We start from the raw sequence: 20,691 nt of genomic DNA on the forward strand, positions 1-20,691 counted from the left end.
TCGACATCAATAGTGTTTGTAGGTTCAACAACCGGATTGCCTTCATCATCAAACACTTCATCCGGTCTTGATATTGCTAGTTCTTCCTCAACCTTCTTGTTGGCTTGTAGCACTTTGTGCGTATGAACAATAGTTGTCATATGCAGATGAGTGTCCTTTTTGACATCATCAATTCCTCCTTCCAATAACCACAGTCTTCTTCTTTTGGTGAAGAAGAGTCCTTTATTCTGATTGATGACATCAAATAGCTTTGAATTGGACAGGTCGGGAAAGTGTTGAGCAAAAACTTTCTCCTTAATTTCTTGTTCATTCTCTATGGCAATGCGCCATTTATTGTCTAAGGACTTATACAAAGAATCCAGTATCTCAGATCTAATTTTTGAAGGCGACTGGTCATTAGCACATAAATACCTTATATCTTCTTGCTCTACTTCTTGCTGTTCTTCATCATTAAAATCATCAAAATGATCTACCAAATCATTTAACAATTTTCTCCTAATATTCTTAATTGTTCTTCGACAATGTGTCAAAGGTTTGTATGAAGAAATGTCAATATTTACCAGTGCAGATGATGTCGGTTCAATCTTTGTCTTTTTCCTTATTTGCCCAGTCTTCTTAGGCGATTCTTCTTACACAGTTTCTTCTGACTCAGGTGAATTGCTTTTTGTCTTCCGTTTCCTCTCGAAGACTTTTGTTGGTGCCTCTTCCGGTTTCCTCTTGATCGGTGACCGCTTGGTCACTTTGGGACTGGCTACAGTAACCGATGTCGATGCTGAAGGCACTGCCTTTCCTTTCTTTTCTAAGGGTTCTGTAACTGGTGTAACCCTTTCTAAATAAGTATTAGTTCTCTTTTCCTTAGGATCAAGGGGTGAGACGATTAGGGTGGAAGCATACCCATCCAACATATCATTCATTACCTCATAGCCTATAGGTTCTACTTCTTCCTATCTAGGCTCAACGGCCTCCATTAAGCATACATCCACTTTGATGGTGAAGTAGATGTCCTGTTCATATTTCTTGACAATGTCACTGGATATCCTCATCCTTAGGCTCATCTTGCTTCTAAACTCATCAAAATGCTTGTTCATAACTTCAGGGTAGCCGGTTCCGACTACTCGCAGGCTTTCTTTGATTTGCTTGGTAACTGGTTGGTCAGCAGACCACTGAATGTCTCCCACTACTGGGAAGTAGCCTTGAAAGTAGAAAAATAATCCTAGTAGTAGTTGACCAAACTTGAATTTCAATGCATTATCCTATTTGATTGATTTGAGATTCAACAGGAGTTGGCTTTGCATAACGGTGCACAGATCAAACGATGCATCTTCCTTAATCATCCTATAAGCAGCATTTACCGTTGCAGCAGAGACATAATTAATTCTACTAGCAGAGAATGTCCGGTAACCTATCACCATGCAGGCATACTTCACGAGATCATCCTTGATGAAATTAACAGTCATTCCTCATGAATCGCTCACTGAACCGGTGAGCTTGGTCATTTCAGTCTTGATGATCTTCCTTAGGGCCAATACCTCACCAACGTTGCAGAAACCGATGATGGCATGAACATCTTGTGGTGTGATATCATGCGTTCTTTCAAGATACATTTTGTCACCATGAACCCTGCTCAGGATGATTCTAATATGATCATCTATGAAATCCTCAAGGAAGTAAACTGCATTATGAGGCATCTTCTTCTCCAGGATGCTATATTTTTGTTTGATCTTTTTATCCTTCCCACATAATAGACTTAGCTGTGAGTGGATTGCGAGAGACCCTAGGTCTTCAATGTTACAATCTATATAATCAGAGATTCCTTCTTCTACTATTAGTCCAACAGGAACTTGTGATAGGGCATTGTATTTGGACTTGCATTGAATGAAGTTCACTGAATCGACAGATGCACTCAGGCTAGTATGAGATGTGGAAGCCATGATAAAAATAGAAAACTTGAGAAATACCTTTTGGAAATCATGAATTTAGGGCTTTCAGATTCTACTTCACCTCACACTTCGTCGATTGCATGATCACCACTTTGCATTCTTCTCTTGACTGTTTGCAATTAGCTTCTGAAACTCCTTCAAGATTTCTAAAATTCTCTAAATCGCAACGCAAGTCACTTTTTCTTTGCTCTGCACTTGAAAAACTTCTTCAATTTGAAAAATGATAAGTGAGAAATGATTTCAAAATTCCTTTTAAATAGGTTCCTCACCTACTGTAATTAATGCTCCACTATTAAGCTGTAAACCCTAATTTGCCTTTCACCATTTCTGATCTTCTGCCACGAGGCAGGTATCACACACTGGTTAAGGTCTTTTACCGGTGTAAGCCAGGCGTATGAAACATTTCACCGTTTGCTCCCCCTAAGCTTTTCTAAAGCTTAGTTTGCCAGTTCCGTGATTTCCACACTAGGTGCAGAAACCAGTTTTCTTGCAACATTGCTAGTTTCTTTTTCCAGGTTTTGTTCATATCCACTTGGACAGTTTCAACATAATTTTTCCTTCTAGATTGACTGGTATATCATCCGATATACTCTTTCTACTTCTGTAGAATCTTACTGAAAGACTCATTTTGTTGCAGTGATAGTAAACCATTCCAAGTGCTCTCCAAGGTCCATTGTTCATGTTTCCATTCTTCCTTCTACATGTTGTTGTAGTGTGACCATAACCATGGCAAATCCAACAGTTTTCTCTCCATCCAATTACCACTTGATAGCCCCCACTTCCTGATTGATGATTAAAGGCATTAAACCAGTTGGGGTTCCGGTTCACAAAAGATTCTGGACCAACTCTTTGAGTCCTCTGAGGATATCTTCCATTGTTGTTCATGACAGACCTACATTCAAATGCTCTGTGCCCATACTTGTTGCATGCATAACAATTACCATTGAACTTATTGGATCTAGGTACATTGTTTATAAAGTAAGGAAAATTATTATAGGCTTTGCTCCTATATACATTGGCAGTATGTCCTTCTTTAAGACAGTTAAAGCAAACAGGTGTGAAGTTTTTCTTACCTTTACCTTTGAATGTCGGTTGCTTCTTTGATGCTTCAGCATTTGCACCTGAGGTCTCACCTTCCTCATGACCAAAGAAACCAAGTCCATCAGTATTCTTGACAGGTTTGGCAAATTTAAGCTTTTGCTCTAGCTTAACAGTATTCTTGTTGAACTTAGCAAGTATTTCCTTTGACTCAGAGAGTTCTTTGGAAATAGCAGCATTTGTCTCCTTCAGGTTTGCATTCTCAGAGATGGATGTGTTCAGTTCACCTTGTACTTCTTCTTTTTCCATTCTAATTTCATGAAGGTGAACAGTAAGTGCACTGATCTCTTGCTTCAACTTGGAGATCTCATGATCTTTGTCCTTCACCAGATCTTCAGTTTTCCTCCGGTTCTCAGGCTCTTGACACATTCGGATAGTCAGTCCTTCAAGCTCCTTTCTTAGGTTGGAGTTTGATTCATTCAACTTTTCTACTTCCTGAATTAGGGCTTCCACATCCGCTTCATCAGAAGAACTATTTCTAGATAGCTCCATCAGTTTTTCAGCATGCTCTCTTCTTTTTGCCTAAGAGGCCATATTTTACCATAAGATCATCATAGGCTTGCTCAAGCTGAGTGAGCCAATGAGTAAGTTCCCTCATGTTGGTGTAAATAAATATTCATTTTGGATATTATTACACTTTACTTAAGTTAACTTAGGATAATGCATCTCTTCGTAGTTTGGATTTGAGACACTTAGGGAAGTGTGCACATAGGGATAGAGCTTGTAGGAGAAATTCCAACTTTTGTGGTCTTATTTTGCTATTACACTCCACATTCAGTGGGTCATCCACCTCTTGTGGATTGCTATATTACTTCTCCTACCTACCCCTAGTATTTCATACCTACCCTTGTTTCTCATTGAGCCACATGTCATAATTGTGTGCTCATACATCCATATGGCCTTGCCTATATAAGCAGGCCTATATTCATTGTATTGGTTAATCTAGTTGATCATTTTGCATATTGATGAGAATACAGTTTGTTCTTGTCATTCTATTGTCTCTCTTTTTATGCTTTTCATTGTGCCCTTGATCTTGGCAAAATCCTACATGGTATCAAAGCCATTGGGCTTCATTGATTGGTTTTTGGAGACATCGTGGAAGGCTTCTATTTTTGGATTTGGGGATCTTCATTTTTTGGGAGTGTCATACAGCAATTTGGACATCACCGTTTAATCCAGGAGGCCATTTCCATAAATTTTGACTATAAAGTCAACCTATTTTGGTGAGAAATTTTTTTCCCCATTTTGGCTATTATCGTATGAATTTCAAAAAAAATTTATTATTTTTTGAAAAAAAAAAATTCGAAAAAAAAAAAAAAGCAATCCAAAAAAAAATAAAAAATAAAATTTTTTTTGGTTGTTTTGGGGGTCCGCAAACCCCCCCGTACTGCGCAGTACCCTACGCGTGTTGCAGGTTGCAGGTTGTACCTACTGTCGGAGCCGCCGCGTCGCCACGTACCTGCTCCCGCCACTGCCTCGCTGTGCATGCCGCCTCGGCTCCTAGCCCAGCTCTTCGGCAGCCTCCTCCTGCCGGCCACGACCTCGGCTCCCGCCTAGACCTCCTCCCGCCAACTGCGACCCAGCCACGGCCACCGGCCAGAACCTCCGGCGACCACCCAGTCACCGCCGGCTGCTGTGCCTACAACTCGCCACGCGGAGCCCAGTCAGCTGCCGGGACCCCACCACGTGGCACACATGTAGTCCATCCGTACACACAGTCACAGCGCCACATCAACCAATCGTATGCCTAGTCAGCTACACAGTCACCGTGCCCAGTTAGCAGTCCGTACGGTACGAACGCCCAGTCAGCAGGGAGGTGAAGTTTTCATGACTATCATATGGCCATCAAATTTAAGCCAGTAAATTGTTGACATTAGCACCACATCAGCAGACTTTTGAAATTTTTTAACCCCTCTCCATTGAGCTTTTCAGTTTTGGAGTCCAACTTTGAAAGGCCATATCTTGCTCATTTTTGCTCCTTTTGTGGTATACATTTTTTTGAAATGGGCTAAAATTTCATGATCTTCGTAGTGGTGTGGTTAGTTTATGATTTTGGTGCATAGGTTTTTTAGAATTTTTGAATTCTCTCAGTTGTACCTGTCCAATCCTCAATTCTGCAACTTCAAAGGCCTCATTTGAGCTCATATGACCGCCTTTTTAGGTGCCATTTTTTTTTAAAGTGCATGTTTTTTTGTCTAATTTCATATTCTATGATCAGATTTCCAAGATTTTGAGTGGAAATTGTACTTTCAGATATTGGTCTTATTTGGCCTATTAGGTACTTGTAAATTGCTTGGATCTTAGTTAGATCTCTTGCATTATCAGTTTGATCTTAGTTAGATCTTTTGGCCTTATTGAGGCAGTTGTAAAATTGTAATCAGAAGTCCACTTTTCCATTTTTTGCAAGTGGCCCATTATATACGCACTAAGTATAAAGTGCCAAATCATCACTTTTGGGGGGGGGGGGGTTCTTTGATTGAGTGAATTTGGGGGGTGTCTTGTGTGATTGTGCCTCTCTTTGTGCTCTTTCCATTTTTGTTGCAATGAGTCCTCATAAATTTCCCCCTTTAACTCCACATAATTATGCATCATGGAAAATTAAAGCATGGAGTAAATTAATGGAAAAGGGTCTCACACATTACATAGATGGAACAATAACAGCACCACCTGATCCTAAGGCTGATCCAAATGCTCAATTAGAATGGCTCACAAATAATTGCATGGCTCTTGGAACTTTGTGCAAGTATGTATCAGATGACCTCATTTTTCACATTGAGAAGTGTAAAACAATCCAAGAGGCTTGGGATATGTTTCAAAAATTGTATGGTCAAGTTGATGAAATCAGAGGCTATCAGATTGACAATGAACTCACCAACTTGGATCCCAAGAGTTTTGATACAATCCAAGATTATGTCACCAAAGCAAATGAGCTAAGAGCAAAGCTTAAGGATTGTGGAATTGACAAAAAGGATGCTCAGTTGATATTCAACTTGTTGGACAAGCTTGCACCAGAATATGCAGCATTTGTGTCTAGCTTCCAAACTCATCGTTTGATAGTGGGGAGTTCCTATGTTATGCCTTCATTTGATTCTTTCACAGAAATGTTGATATTGGAACAATCTAAGTTGTTGAACATGGGGCTTCTCAAGTCTTCAAAGTCCAAGGCTTTGGTGGCAAATCAAGGGAATCAAGGAAGTCAAGGCAAAGATTCCAACAAGAAGAAGAAGCACTCTAAGTCTAAGCCACACCAGGAAAAAGGACAATCATCCTCTCCATCACAAGGCGATTTTACATCCTCTTCCAAGAAGGGGACACCACCTAAGAAGGATAAACCAACTTGTGCATATTGCAAGAAGTATGGTCATGATGAGCATCGATGCCACGCAAAGCAAGTTGATGAGTTAACTAATCTTCTTAAGAAAAACAACATCAACTTGCCATCTACCTACACAAAGAAGGATTCATCTCCTTCCTCTTCCTCACAGTCTAAGGGAAAAGGGCAAGCATTTTTGGCTACAACAGGTTCTTCACAGCAATGGATACTTGACTCGGGTGCCTCATATCACATGGGTTCTACAAAGGAGCAGTTTTCTTCATTGGAGCCATCTAAGGTACCTCACATTTACATAGGTGATGATACACAAGTAGAGGTTGAAGGGAAAGGTTCAGTTGACATGGATGATGGAACATTTGAGAATGTTCTCTATGTTCCTAACTTGTCTACCAACCTTCTCTCCATCTACCAAATCACTCACTATGGGAATGGGAAAAAGGTTGAGTTTACACCAGATTCAGTTGTGGTAAAGGAACTTGATGATGATGCCTTGGTAGCAGTGGGACAAGTCAATGACAACTCAAGGCTTTATTCATTCTCCCACTTTGTGCCAAGTTCACCTTCTAGGGCCTTGCTTACTCATTCAAATTCAAAAAGTAAGCTATGGCATGAGTGGTTTGGTCACCTCAACTACCGCTATCTTCAACAGCTAAGCACTAAAGACATGGTCACAGGTCTACCTCGAATCAGTTTTTCAGAGGGTGTATGTTCAGGTTGTTCCATGGGCAAGCATCCTGAAGAGAAGTTTGATAAGGGGAAAGCTTGGAGAGCTTTGGAAGTTCTTCAACTTTTTCATGGCGATGTAGCACGTCCATTTCCAGCACCTTCATTTAGTAAGGCCCGCTATGTCCTCACCTTCATTGATGACTACTCTTGCTTCACTTGGGTCTACTTTCTTATTCATAAGAGTGAAGTATTTGACAGATTTTAGGACTTCAAGACTTGTGTGGAGAAGCAATCAAGGAAAGTGGTCAAGATTCTTCATACAGATAATGGAAGGGAATATGTGAACAAAAGACTTGAGGATTTTTGTACATTTGAGGGGATTGATCTTCAGCATTCTGTCGCATATACTCTACAACAAAATGAGGTTGTAGAACGCAAGAATAGAACTCTCAAAGAAATGGCTAGCTGTATGATACATGCACGTTCTCTTGATCCCACCTTTTGGGCAGAGGCTATCAGTTGTGCCACACACATCCAGAATCGGGTTCCTCACAAAGCTTTGCAAGGTATTACTCCTTTTGAAGCTTGGGCTGGTAGGAAACCGATTGTGAGACATTTCAGAGTCTTTGGGTGTCCAGCATGGGCTCACATACCTCTGCAGAAATGAAAGGCATTGGAACCATAGAGTCGACCTTGCATATTTGTTGGACATCCTAAGGGTGTTAAGGAATACAGATTGATGGATCTAGAGACACATGAGGTGTTCATAGAGAGGAGTGTTCACTTTGAGGAAAGCTCTCCTAGCTTAGCCTCTCTACCTCCTCCACCTTCCTCCATTGTGGATAGTGATGTTAGTGATTCAGATGATGAGACTCCTTCAACTTTGACTCGCAGGGTTACACCTCTGTAGGGTCCACTTGTAGTTGAAGAGCCTCGTTCTCCACCTCCACCTCAACCTCGTTGGGATCGACAAACACTTGAGTCCGCAGGTTCTCTTGTTGGGGATCCTTCAGATACACAGAGAGCTCGATAACAACATCAGGATCTACCACATGCATTCATTGCTACTACTTCCAATCCACAGACATTTAGGGAAGCATCAGGGGTTCCTGAGTGGGACCAAGCTATGGAGGAAGAGTATAGTTCCTTGATGAGGAACAACACATGGGATTTAGTCCATCTCCCTAAGGGGAGAAAGTTGGTTCGATGTAAGTGGATCTATCAGACCAAGTTTGCAGCGGATGGTAGTGTGGATAAGTATAAGGCTCAGCTTGTTGCAAAAGGTTTCTCTCAGGTTGCAGGTCTTGACTATACTGAGACCTTTGCACCCGTAGCCAAGATGAACTCCATTCGTTTGACACTTGCTATTGCTGCAGCTCATGGTTGGGCTGTACATCAGATGGATGTGAAGAGTGCTTTTATTCATGGTGATCTTGATGAGGAGATTTATATGGAGCAGCCATAGGGTTTCATCCAGGATACTTCCTTGGTTTGCAGACTAAGGAAATCTCTCTATGGCCTTAAGCAGGCCCCCAGGGCTTGGTACACCAAGATGGATTCCTTTCTTCTCTCCGCAGGTTTCACCAGGTGTCATTCCGATCTGAATGTCTACATTTTGTGACAGGATGACTCTCACTTGATACTTATGCTTTATGTTGATGACTTGATCATTACAGGGAGTACTTCATCCATCATTAGCAGGGTCAAATCTGCTTTGCATGACAGATTTTCTATGACTAACTTGGGTCTTTTGCACTACTTTCTTGGGATAGAGATTTCACAGTCACCTTCCAGGATTACACTATCACAGCCCAAGTATGCTCTTGATCTACTTGCACACTTTCATATGGCTGATTGTAAGCCTACACCGACTCCTTTTCTTTTAGAGTCAAGCTTGAGGCTCAGTGTTCTTCTCCACCAGTTGATGCCACTTTGTATCATCAGCTTGTGGGTAGTCTCATCTACTTGACCCATACACGCCCTGATATTTCATTTGTAGTTGGCATGGTTTCCCACTTCATGCAGGAACCACATGGGCTTCATTGGAAAGCCGCCAAATGCATCCTTCATTACATCCAGGGTACACATCACTATGGGATTCACTATGCAGCAGGCACAGGACTTCACTTGGTTGGTTACACAGACTCCAATTGGGCTGGCAATCTTGATGATCGTAAGTCTACTTTTGGTTACAGTTTTCACCTTGGTTCGGGCCCCATTTGTTGGAAGAGAAAGAAGCAACATGCTATTGCTCTCTCTTTGACTAAGGTTGAGTATCGAGGCGCTGTTAACGCAGCGTCTGAGACCATTTGGCTCCAGCAAATCCTCACAGAATTTGGATTCACCACTCCACGACCGACAGTTCTAAATTGTGACAATCATAGTGCTATTGTAATCTTGAAGAACCCAGTCCAGCATCAGCAGACCAAACACATCGAAATTCATATGCACTATATCTGAGAGCTCATCCAAGAGCAGGTCATTGATTTGCAGTATTGTCCTACAACAGAGCAGGTTGCTGACATATTCACCAAACCATTCACCGAGAGTAAGTTCCAGCAGTTGCGATCTCTCTTGGGGGTGCGGGATGTGTCATTAGGGGGGGTCAGTTGACTTCTCCTTCCTCTCTTATGGGGGGAACTTTTTCCTCTTTGAGAGTCTTTTGTACATTCATCTCTCTTTTGGGGGGGAGTTTTTTCCCATTGGGTTTTCTCCCTTTCTCTGTTTGTGAGAGATTGCATTGCATAGTTTTGCTTACATTTGCATATTGTACATGGGTACCTATCATGGCCTAGTAGCTGGGACCCATCTTGCATTGTTGGCTTGAGTCTTCATTCCCCTAAGTTGCACTTAAGGGGGGGTGTTGGTGTAAATAAATATTCATTTTGGATATTATTACACTTTACTTAAGTTAACTCAAGATAATGCATCTCTTCATAGTTTGGATTTGAGACACTTAGGGAAATGTGCACATAGGGATAGAGCTTGTAGGAGAAATTCCACCTTTTGTGGTCTTATTTTGATGTTACACTCCACATTTGGTGGGTCATCCACCTCTTGTGGAATATTATATTATTTCTCCTACCTACCCCTAGTATTTCTTACCTACCCTTGTTTCTCATTGAGCCACATGTCATAATTGTGTGCTCATACATCCATATGGCCTTGCCTATATAAGTAGGCCTATATTCATTGTATTGGTTAATCCTGTTGATCATTTTGCATATTGATGAGAATACAGTTTGTTCTTGTCATTCTATTGTCTCTCTTTTTATGCTTTTCATTGTGCCCTTGATCTTGGTAAAATCCTACACCTCACAGTGTATTCCCCCATGTCTCTTTCCAAGTGGTTAGACTTATAGAAAGATAGGCTCTGATACCAATTGATGAATACTAAGAGAGGGGGTGAATTAGTATACTGAAAAACACTGTATTAAAACCCTTAAACAGTCTAGTGATAAACTGGTAGAACAGTTTAACAGTCAAATAGGTTAATAGGCAACTAAACCAAAATGCAAATAAGACATTCACCCACAACAGCAATAACACCATAACACAAAATATTTGACATGGAAACCCAAATGGGAAAAACCACGGTGAGATGAAACTCACAAGTAACTATCTGCAGAATAGGAAGCAGATCGATTAAGGTTAGACTGGTTAAGGTCATACAATGTTCTTTACCAGAACAGATCCTATTAGGATCCCAATCTCTGTTAGGAGATAAGTCCGATGAAAGACTACCTTGCTAGAGGCTTTTAGATCCACATATGTGAACCACCTTGTTAGAGGATTTTACAAAGGCTACTCTGAGCCTACCCGGTTAAGGGCTTCAGACTTGTCAAAGATGTGAGTAATCAACAAGAGATTGATCTAGCAAATAGCACAGATTGCTTGTTTAGATCCACTATGGCTCATAGCTAATGCATTCCAGCATTACTTTAGTCTTCAACACATTCACTCTCTGTCTCTCTTTTTAGACCTAAACTTCTCTTTTGTATTTTCCATTACAAAAAATCATCAACCACCTTAAAACCCTAGCAACTCTCTAAAACCCTAGACATGATGTCCTTATAAAGGAATCTGATTTCATGTCGGTCCAATAGGTTTACAATCCAATTTCCTAGGTTCAATGAATTTAGACATACTTGGTAACACGACACAAAAAGCACCGCCAGAGTGTCGGCACTGTCAAACATTCGATGGATTGTAACTCATCACAAAATGCCCATTGGTAACTCATCACAAAGTATTATCGATTCATACAAAATACCGATTTAAGCAAAATACTAGTTGCTGGTTTGACAAGAAATGAAGACTGGGAAAATGAGTGTCCTGCCGCTTGATCCTTCGTACCGCTTGAGATCCACAAACTGCTTGGGGTCAAGATATCGCTTCAGACCGGTAAACACATTCTTCAAAACACCGATAGTCTAAAAAATATAATACAATATACCAGTTGCAACAAATTCTAGTTGAGCTTTAACTCATTCATATAAAGGTGATCTCAATGCAAGTGTGTGTCCATCAATGACAATCACAGCATAATCATCAAAAATGCCAACGGCATATACACCATTGAGGCCATTGACATCCTTCATTCCAAATCCTAGTAAAGATATTTTATTCAATTTAACACTTGTATTCTCAAAAACTTGTAATTAATAAGGACAATACTTGTGGCCTGTGGTAACATATAAATAATCTTCATTTTCCACTCTTCAAGAATTTTTTCAAACTACTATCAGTATCCTTAAGTAGTGAGGGGAAATGACTGTCTTTCATTTGATCATATCTATTTAATTCTTTGATTGAAACTTCATATTAAACTTTTTGTGTACTTTTATCCATTTATCAACTTGTTTCGCTGCATATGTTGACTTCTCTTGAACAAGATCTTATGTGACTTCCTCTCTTTTTGATTCTATCCTTCCTTGTAACCTCTCATTCTCTTTAATGGCCTTTTATGTTCCAATTAATACAGTCCAAAATCTGTCAACATGTAGCAATAGTTTTTCAAACATGTCATTCATTAACTCTATGACAACATTGGCTTTTAAAGCCTTCCACTATTGAACTATCCATTCCTTTCTTTTCACTAACTTTATTACTTCTAGTTTCTAATAAGACCTCTTTGAAGTAACCTTCATTAGTCTTCTCTCATGATTTGGTGCATCAATTATTGGCAACAGAGCAGTCCCTGAATAAGATGGCAATCTATCTCCAAATTTCACATTTTCTTCTCTCAAGTGCTCATTTTCTCTCTTATACCATGTGTTTTGTTTCATGAGTTTTTCAATATGAGCTTTCATAAATTTTGTTGCATTAAGTGTCAGGTCTACAGCCTTAACAAGGTTCATGTCTTCTAATCTATGAACAAGATATCCATAAATTTGACTTGGATTTTCAATATTGAGAGACCTCTTACGTGGTGGATATAAGGCCCAAGTATACGAAGACTTATTATTAGGGTGAAATCTTGATCTAGTGTAGATCTTATTTGCATCTCCAAAACTCAATTTAACTTGCATGCTCCAATTGATCCTTAAGTTGTCAAAATCTATGGTTGAGCTAATATCCCATCTAAGTAGGATTAGGACCCCTTCTTCTTACAATAATCTTCTTCCCTTTTCAGGGATCATCTCTTTCATTTCCTTATCTACTTCATCTTGTAATTCCTTAAACAATTGTGGATACATTTCTGGGTTAATGTTCTTCTCTAGTTCTCTTATTTGTTTTCCTATATACTCAAGAATCATACATGCTTGGAATTTAGGAGAATGTACAAAAGAAGCATAAAAAAAAAATGTTTGGCTAGCAAGATGTCTAACATCATGAGATAGTTGGTCAAAAGTTTCAAATAAGAACCTAGTTTCTATCTTTGTCTCATGGCTTGCTATAATTGCAAAAACTACACAAAATGGATTTGTTGAAAATTACTTATAAACTTTTAAGCAAATGCATTTTACATATATAAAGTAAATCTCTACAACTTTTTCTTACTTTCTCCTTGTTTGTATGAAAACGAGAGATCTAGAATAGGCTATGACATATATCACAACTACATTGGTAGACATGCATGCATAATATGGAATCATAAACTTGTCAGTTTTACTATTAGTCTCTCTTTCCCCCTCTACCTCTTGGGCTCTCTATTTCTCTACCTCTCTCAATATCTCTTTTTCTTCATCTCTCTTTGTCTTTCTCCATCTCTATTTGTGCCTTTCTCTATCTCCCTATCTCTCGATCACTCTCCCTATCTCTCAATCTCTTTCCATATCCCTCTTTATCTCTTTATATCACGCTCTATCTATATCTCTTCCTCTCCCCCTCTTCTCTCCGACCTTGTTAATCTATCTCATTATCTTCATCTCTACCTCTATCTTCCTCTCTCACCCTTTATCTTTAGACATATCTCCCTCTCTTTTACATCTATATCCCCCACCCCTCTCCTTATTCCTACATCTCTACACCTATATCTCTTTGCCTTTCTATCTTAATCTTTCTATATTTTTTCTTCCATCTCTACCTCTATCTCTATCTTGGTATCTCTCCATCTCTCTCTACCACTATATCTCTTTACACCTCTCTATGTTGTTTCATATCTCTGTCACATTGTCTCCACCTCTCTCCCTCTATTTATATTCATCTCTTACATCTCTATCTATCTTTTTGTCTCCCCTCCCCTTATCTCTCCCCCTCCTTCTCTACATAGCTATATCCTTCTCCACCTCCATCTCCATCTCTATGTCCACCTTGTCTCTAGCTTCGTCTCTACCTCCATCCCTTATTTCTATCTCCTTAACCCCCTCTCTCTCTTCCCCCCTCTATCTCTCCTTTCCATCCTTATCTATCCCTCTCTCTCCTTCACTCTCTATTGCAAATATAACATGATCCTATTGGTAATTGATCTTGATTATCTTCCTAATTTAAAGGCTTTATTTCAATCATGTTCATATCCATGTAAGCATATGCATAGTTGAATGGGAGATATCACTTGTCTATTAAGACCTTTGTTGCATAAAAGTCATCTATTAAATGACCACATGGACTATGAAAATATATGTAAAATATATACTTTCTTCCTAATTGACTTTCCACACCTCTTCGACATCGCACACTAAAGTGCGATTGCTACTTATTAACAAGATTTTAATATGTATCTATATTTGATTAATTTAAAATGAGGTTAATATATCCATTATAGTGGCCACTATAATTAGTAAAAGCTTATTTTAAAAAATTATAAATTGAAAACTACGTTTTAACTTATAGATCCAAGCGATACGTCCATTACCCTCGTGGGTGTGACTGCTACAGCCTCATTTTAAAAATTATCAAATAAATAACCGAGCTCGGAGCAAAATATTTGTTCACAATTCTCTAAGTTTATCTTCTTATTATTGCGAATCATTTTGTTTAAAAATCCGGTCAAGTCGGGAATGGAGGCTCATATATCAGGAAAAGAGAGGGTGATTTCGCAGAATGATTATAGACAGAGCTACCGAATTCGAAAGAGAACTTGTTATTGTTGTGGCAAGCTGGATCATTTAATATGGGATTGCCCGACCAAGAGAATGAAGAATGGTGCACAGTTCAAGCCCAAGAACCAGAACACTATCGTTTTACAAAGCTTCGATGTAGCAATTAGCATGTTTTCTGCTTGAGCAATAGGAGCCCATTATTACTGTTGAATGATGTCAAGCTTCTGTAATCCATAATGTTAGGTTTCCCACCATAAAACTGGGTACACAAGTATTAAACAATCTAGAATCGGTACTACATATTTTGCGGCCAAACAGTAGGATCAAATTAGATCTAAGCATTGTCTATTGTGTTGTTAGGGTGTTGGGTAACGGCTTAAATCATACACATGAAGCTTACGCTTTTAGGCTTAAAAGTGTTAAACATTGAGAGTTGACTGACATTTTTTAGGCTTAATACATTTCTAGACTTAAAAGTGTTAAACACTCAAAGTTGACTAACATTCTCTAGACTTCATATGTTGCTTGGTGTGTATGGTTTAAGACGGTCCGGATGCTGGGGTGCTCTACCCTGAACTAAAAGCTCTTGTTCCTTAATTTGACATGGTACAATACTTTATTTGTGGCCTCTATTTAATATTGATATTAACTTGTTTTGTTATATGTAACCAGGTACACATGAAAATGGAGACATTGAAACTTTAGCATACAAGAATGGTGTAAACACTTCAGGTTGCGCAGAAGTGAATTTAGTTATAAATGAAAATGGCATCAACTCCACTTTTGCACCAGATTTACAGGTGAGAAGTAATTGGCTAGCTGAGTTGAACTTGGGTCCAAACTTGGATGATGGATTATACACAGTGAAATTTACATCAAGAAATATGAAGATGATGTTATTTCCCAAAACAATATGAGTGAGGAGCCTATTCATAAAATTATTTTGAATACTGCTTATCATAATCTAGGGTAACCAAATGCAGAGGAAAAAACCAAGCAAATTGAAGGGCAATTTAGAGATTTACAAGAACCTAGGAGCTGTTGTGAATCGGATGGTGCAATGACTGAAAGTTCCATTAGTATTGGATCTTCGATTTGTGTTGATGGACTAGAAAATGTTGATGCCATGCTTGCATTAGAGGAAAATCTGTCCTTTGAATTAGATTCAACTTGGGAAAATATTTTACTTGAAGATGGTGCAATGATTGAATGTCCCACTAAGATTGGATCTCCAATTGATGTACATGACTTAGAAAATGTTGATGTTGGACATATTCTGGTGGGCAAAAATCCATGTTTGGAATCAGATTCAACCTGGGAACAATTGACTTCAATGAGGAAGATCATATTTAATTCTCTGAATAAAAATTGTAAATTTCTTACATTAGATTCATAGTCGATCAAAGTGTCGCTATCTCTTTTCACACCTTTCATCATAAGAAACTCATTGTTTTCTGTCCTTACTAAAAGAAATAAGTACATCAAATTTTCTTCTTCTAATTAGATGCAGAAGTTATGTTGCGTTCACGTTTGGCCAACATATTCTATTTAATTATTTGTAAATATATATCAAATATATCTAGAGTTTTTGAAAAACATAGAGTGTATTAGAGGAGACAATCCTCTCCAAGGTCACATTTTTTAAATCATAAAAAAATTAAATGAAAATTGATATCTTATGAAAATTGTAATGTTTTGATTAAGTTTAATTTTAAAAATTATTAAAAAAATCATTGAATTTTTTTCTTTTTTTTCATGCACTAGATTTCAAGTAATCTATGAGGAGAAAAACGATTTTGTTTTTTTGGTGATGTCCCATCCAGCTCATTGTTTTCTAAAATTTTAGAAAAAAATGATAAATCCAACTATTTTTAAATGTATCTTATAAACTACATTTTACATCATTTTAAAATTCAAATAATAAATGTCACATTTAGGCGTTTGAATTTGAAAATTTGTATGTGTATTGATTGTTTTCTTTATTAAAGTGTGATACATATGTGTAGTATTTCTATTTCTACCTATTATTTCTTTTCCAAGTCTTAAATAATCTTTTATTAATGTATTTTACCATCACAAATGATAGTATTGATTTGACATTTCCTTATGTATTGATTCGACCTTTCCTTTATCACTTTAGAATAGTCTTGACATTGGAACCAAAATGTTGGAAACAATAGGTATATGTCAAGGATATGGGCTTGAGTCTCTTGAAAATTTTAGTTAAAAAGCATTGAGACAAGAAGATATAAGTAAAATTGATAATTTGTGAATATTCACATGAACATTACATCATATAATACATTATACATGGAGTTAGGTCAAATTGCAGTATTGTATATTCATCACATACTAAATTGTATATGTATATTAGTGATATAATTTTCACTTATATCTCAAAGTTCTTTCTAATATGGCCAAGACACATTTTAAACAACATGTCATTAATCCATTTAAACCTACAACTCTTACAAATTAGTTTCTTTTTTTGTTTTGAGCTAAATTGAGAAGGACACTTCCCCGTCACCAAATAATTTACAATATCAACCAAGGTGATTGGATAGAAATGGGAAACAAATGATCATCTAGAAATGTATCCTTGATTGGTTCATCGTTACCTTATAGAATCATTCGTGATAGAAAATGAGCTATGACATTATCTTTTCCTAGTTTATCAACAATGGCTATGCCAAATTCTTGAAGTATTAGTAACCATTTAATAATATGTTCTCCTATTACAAACTTGTTCATTAGATACCTAATAGTTGCATGGTCCGTATTGACAAAAAAAAATTAAACAATATAATGTAATGTCTAAATTTATTAATTGAAGGAAATAATTGCCAATAATTATTTTTCAATTATGGTGTAGTTCATTTTAGCTGGATTGAGATTCTTATTGATGTAGTAGATTTCATGCATTTCTCTAGACTCGTCCTTTTGACTGAGGACCAGTTCAATTGTTGGATTGGATGCATTAGCATGAATCTGAAATGGTTGTTGCCACATTGGTACATTTATAACAATAGAAATTGTCAAGGCTTGTTTAATGGCTTCAAAATACTCTTGATAGTCTTTTGTCCAAGTGAAATTTGTATCTTTCTTAAAATAAATGTCCTATAATAACCTACATGGCCCAAAAAAATCCTTATATTAGTTTTATTCTAGGGTATTGGGATTCATTGAATAACTTCTAACTTTATAGAGTCTATTGTGACTTCTTCAGAGATGTGATGACCCAAGACGATTCCCTCCATCATCATTAATAAAATATTTTGATGATTCAAGGATAATTTGTGGTCTTTGCATATCTTCAATAATTGGTTTAGACAACTCAATGCCTCTTCATAAGCTTTCCCATAGATAGTGAAATCATCCATGTACACTTCCACACATGTTTTCGAGTCTAGAAAAATGGCCAGGATAGCTTTTTGAAAAGTAGCAAGTGCACTATAGAGTCCAAAGAGTAGGGGGTAAATGCATGAACCTGTGTCACACTTTAAGTCAACTATTGGTAGTCCGAATTGACTCAGTCCAGACAGACTACACCTAGGCCGCGTGGTGCTGAAATGGTGTCGGGAGTCCAATCGGACTATCGGTTATAAAAACTGATATTTTCCCCAGCGACCGCCATTTGCACCCTAAGGAGCATTGGGAGTTTGGCTGGACTCACAAGGAACTTATTTCCAACCCCCATTTTTCCAAGAAGGTTCATTTTTTTTTCATTGATTTTTGGTTTTGTATTTGTAATTTAAAAATTAATATATTTATTGCTATAATTATATTTATTGAATAGTTTATCAATTTTTAAAAAACATTTAGAAGGAAAACATTAGAAAAATGTTAAAACAAAATTAAAGCTAGCAAAATGTGAAAACTGACACTATGAAAAAAATATGCGCATATACCTATTAAATAATTTTTAAAAAAATCATTTTCTCATTACGCTTACATATAAACCATAAAAAAATATAATTAATACACTACACATAAAAAATAAATCCTCATACTCATACAAAGACATAGACACCTAAACCTACACCCACACCCACACCCACACCCACACCCACACAGAGACTCATGTGCACATACACACAATTAAACATACACATGCAGACATAGTTTTACATGTGTGTGCATGGGTATGTGCGGGTATGTTTGTGTGTATGTATTTACGTATGTGTATATGTATGCATGTGTGTATATGTGTGTGTATGTGTGTGTATGTATGTATGCATGCATGTGTATGTGTATGTGTGTATGGGTATATGTGTGTATGTGAGTGTATGTATGTGTGTGTATGTGTGTATACACAGACATATACATACACATACACATACACATACAAATACACATACACATACACAGACACACACACACATACATACATATATACACACACATAAACATACATACACACATACATACATACATACATGTTATATACATACATACATCAACATGCATATATACAAACATACATACATTCATACACACATGTGCACACACATACATGTACATACACATACACACATACATGCATACACACATGCACACATAAACACACATAGATATACATATACACATACATACATACACACACATACACCCACATAAATCCACATACACACATACACATACACATGCGTGCATTTGTATCCATACACATACACACATATGTGCACATGTACACACAACATCTATACAAGTGAATGGTACACATACACATGATAAATTCAGATGACTTGATGTACTAGTGCTTGTTAATAAACAAGTATTAGTTGGTCCAAACCTTTTGGTTCTACCCAAATGTTTGGAGTTATCACAGGAATCAAATGCAATAATTGATAATGCTAGACGACATATATACTCCAGCATTGCATAGATTTCCACTCGAGTTGACTAGATGACATCTAATCATGTTGGGAGATATTTGTTGCGATCGCAGCGTACCATTTCACGAGCTACAGATGCAACATCTAGTAGTGGCGTTGATCCTTATGCTCATGTAGATATACCATCTCCACTTGATGTTGCATGGTAGAGAGAGGTTGATCTTGTGAAGCGGATGAGTGCATTGTTGTTTAGTGATTTATTGGATTCATATACATGTACACAGAGGTGGATCTAGGAGTCATGGTGGTAGAAAATCTCACGATGATATGGGGAGAGAGGAGGGAATTCCAATGCATCCTACAATCCCTCTAGCACATACATCAATTGATCCTACACCTCCTCCTTAGCCTACACCAGGCAATCCGACACCTGAGCCACCATGACCTACATTTCTACTACCTATTAATTTTACAGCTCCTTCTCGAGATCATGGTCACTATACGAGTCTTCTTATTGACAGTTTAGAGGAAACGTCATTGGATATAGATGTTGACCATGTGTCCTTCCATTCACTCGAGGTCAGTAGGATCAGGAGAGCCTTCGAGTCTCGTGAGGTACAGATTGATTTTTCTGTAAGGTCATATTATTTATTTAATTTTAAATAGAACTCTCAAATTGAAAATTATTAACACAATTCAAATTTTGAATTATATATAGCATCCTATTACATTGGAGACATTAGTATATTTGCAGCCTCCTTCTGCTCCTGCACATGGTCATATTGAGGTACACCTTTTTTTTCTTTTTTTTTTTTCTGTAAGGTCATATTACTAAATTGATTTTAAATAGTGGATTTCAACTTCAAAATTATTAGTTAACACAGTTTTAATTTTAAATTATATATGATCCAGGTTCCTGGACCACTTTTGTGTTCTTCATCTCGGATACCTGTGGCCCATGCACACTCTGGTGCTACAGATAATGAATTAGAACAAGCAAAATTTGCATGTACTTATGTTGAAGTAAAATTTGCATACTCATAGTTAGATAATATTTACATGCTCTTATATATACGTGTTCTTGTGTGTACATTCTTTTGCAAGGACAATATTCAAGACATGGATAAGTGAAGTGTTGACCGATTTAGTTTATGCATTATAATTTTTTGATGAGATTATATGTACAATGCATGTACCTTTATTTTACATATATGTATCTGACACTTCTTTGATGAGATTATATACATATCAGACACTTGTACATGTTTGTTTATGTATCTAACACTTGTACATATCAAACACACTTGTTTGATAAGATTACTTGTTTGTTTATT

General features: G+C 37.5%; 1 pseudogene; it reads left to right on the forward strand.

Annotated features, from left to right (window-relative positions):
* LOC131027764 (caffeic acid 3-O-methyltransferase-like) overlaps positions 1 to 15,586 on the forward strand; it is a 55,771-nt pseudogene extending 40,185 nt beyond the window's left edge.
* The last annotated feature ends 5,105 nt before the right edge of the window (positions 15,587 to 20,691 follow it).

This window comes from Cryptomeria japonica, chromosome 11 (assembly GCF_030272615.1).
Source record: "Cryptomeria japonica chromosome 11, Sugi_1.0, whole genome shotgun sequence".
NCBI lineage: Eukaryota > Viridiplantae > Streptophyta > Pinopsida > Cupressales > Cupressaceae > Cryptomeria > Cryptomeria japonica.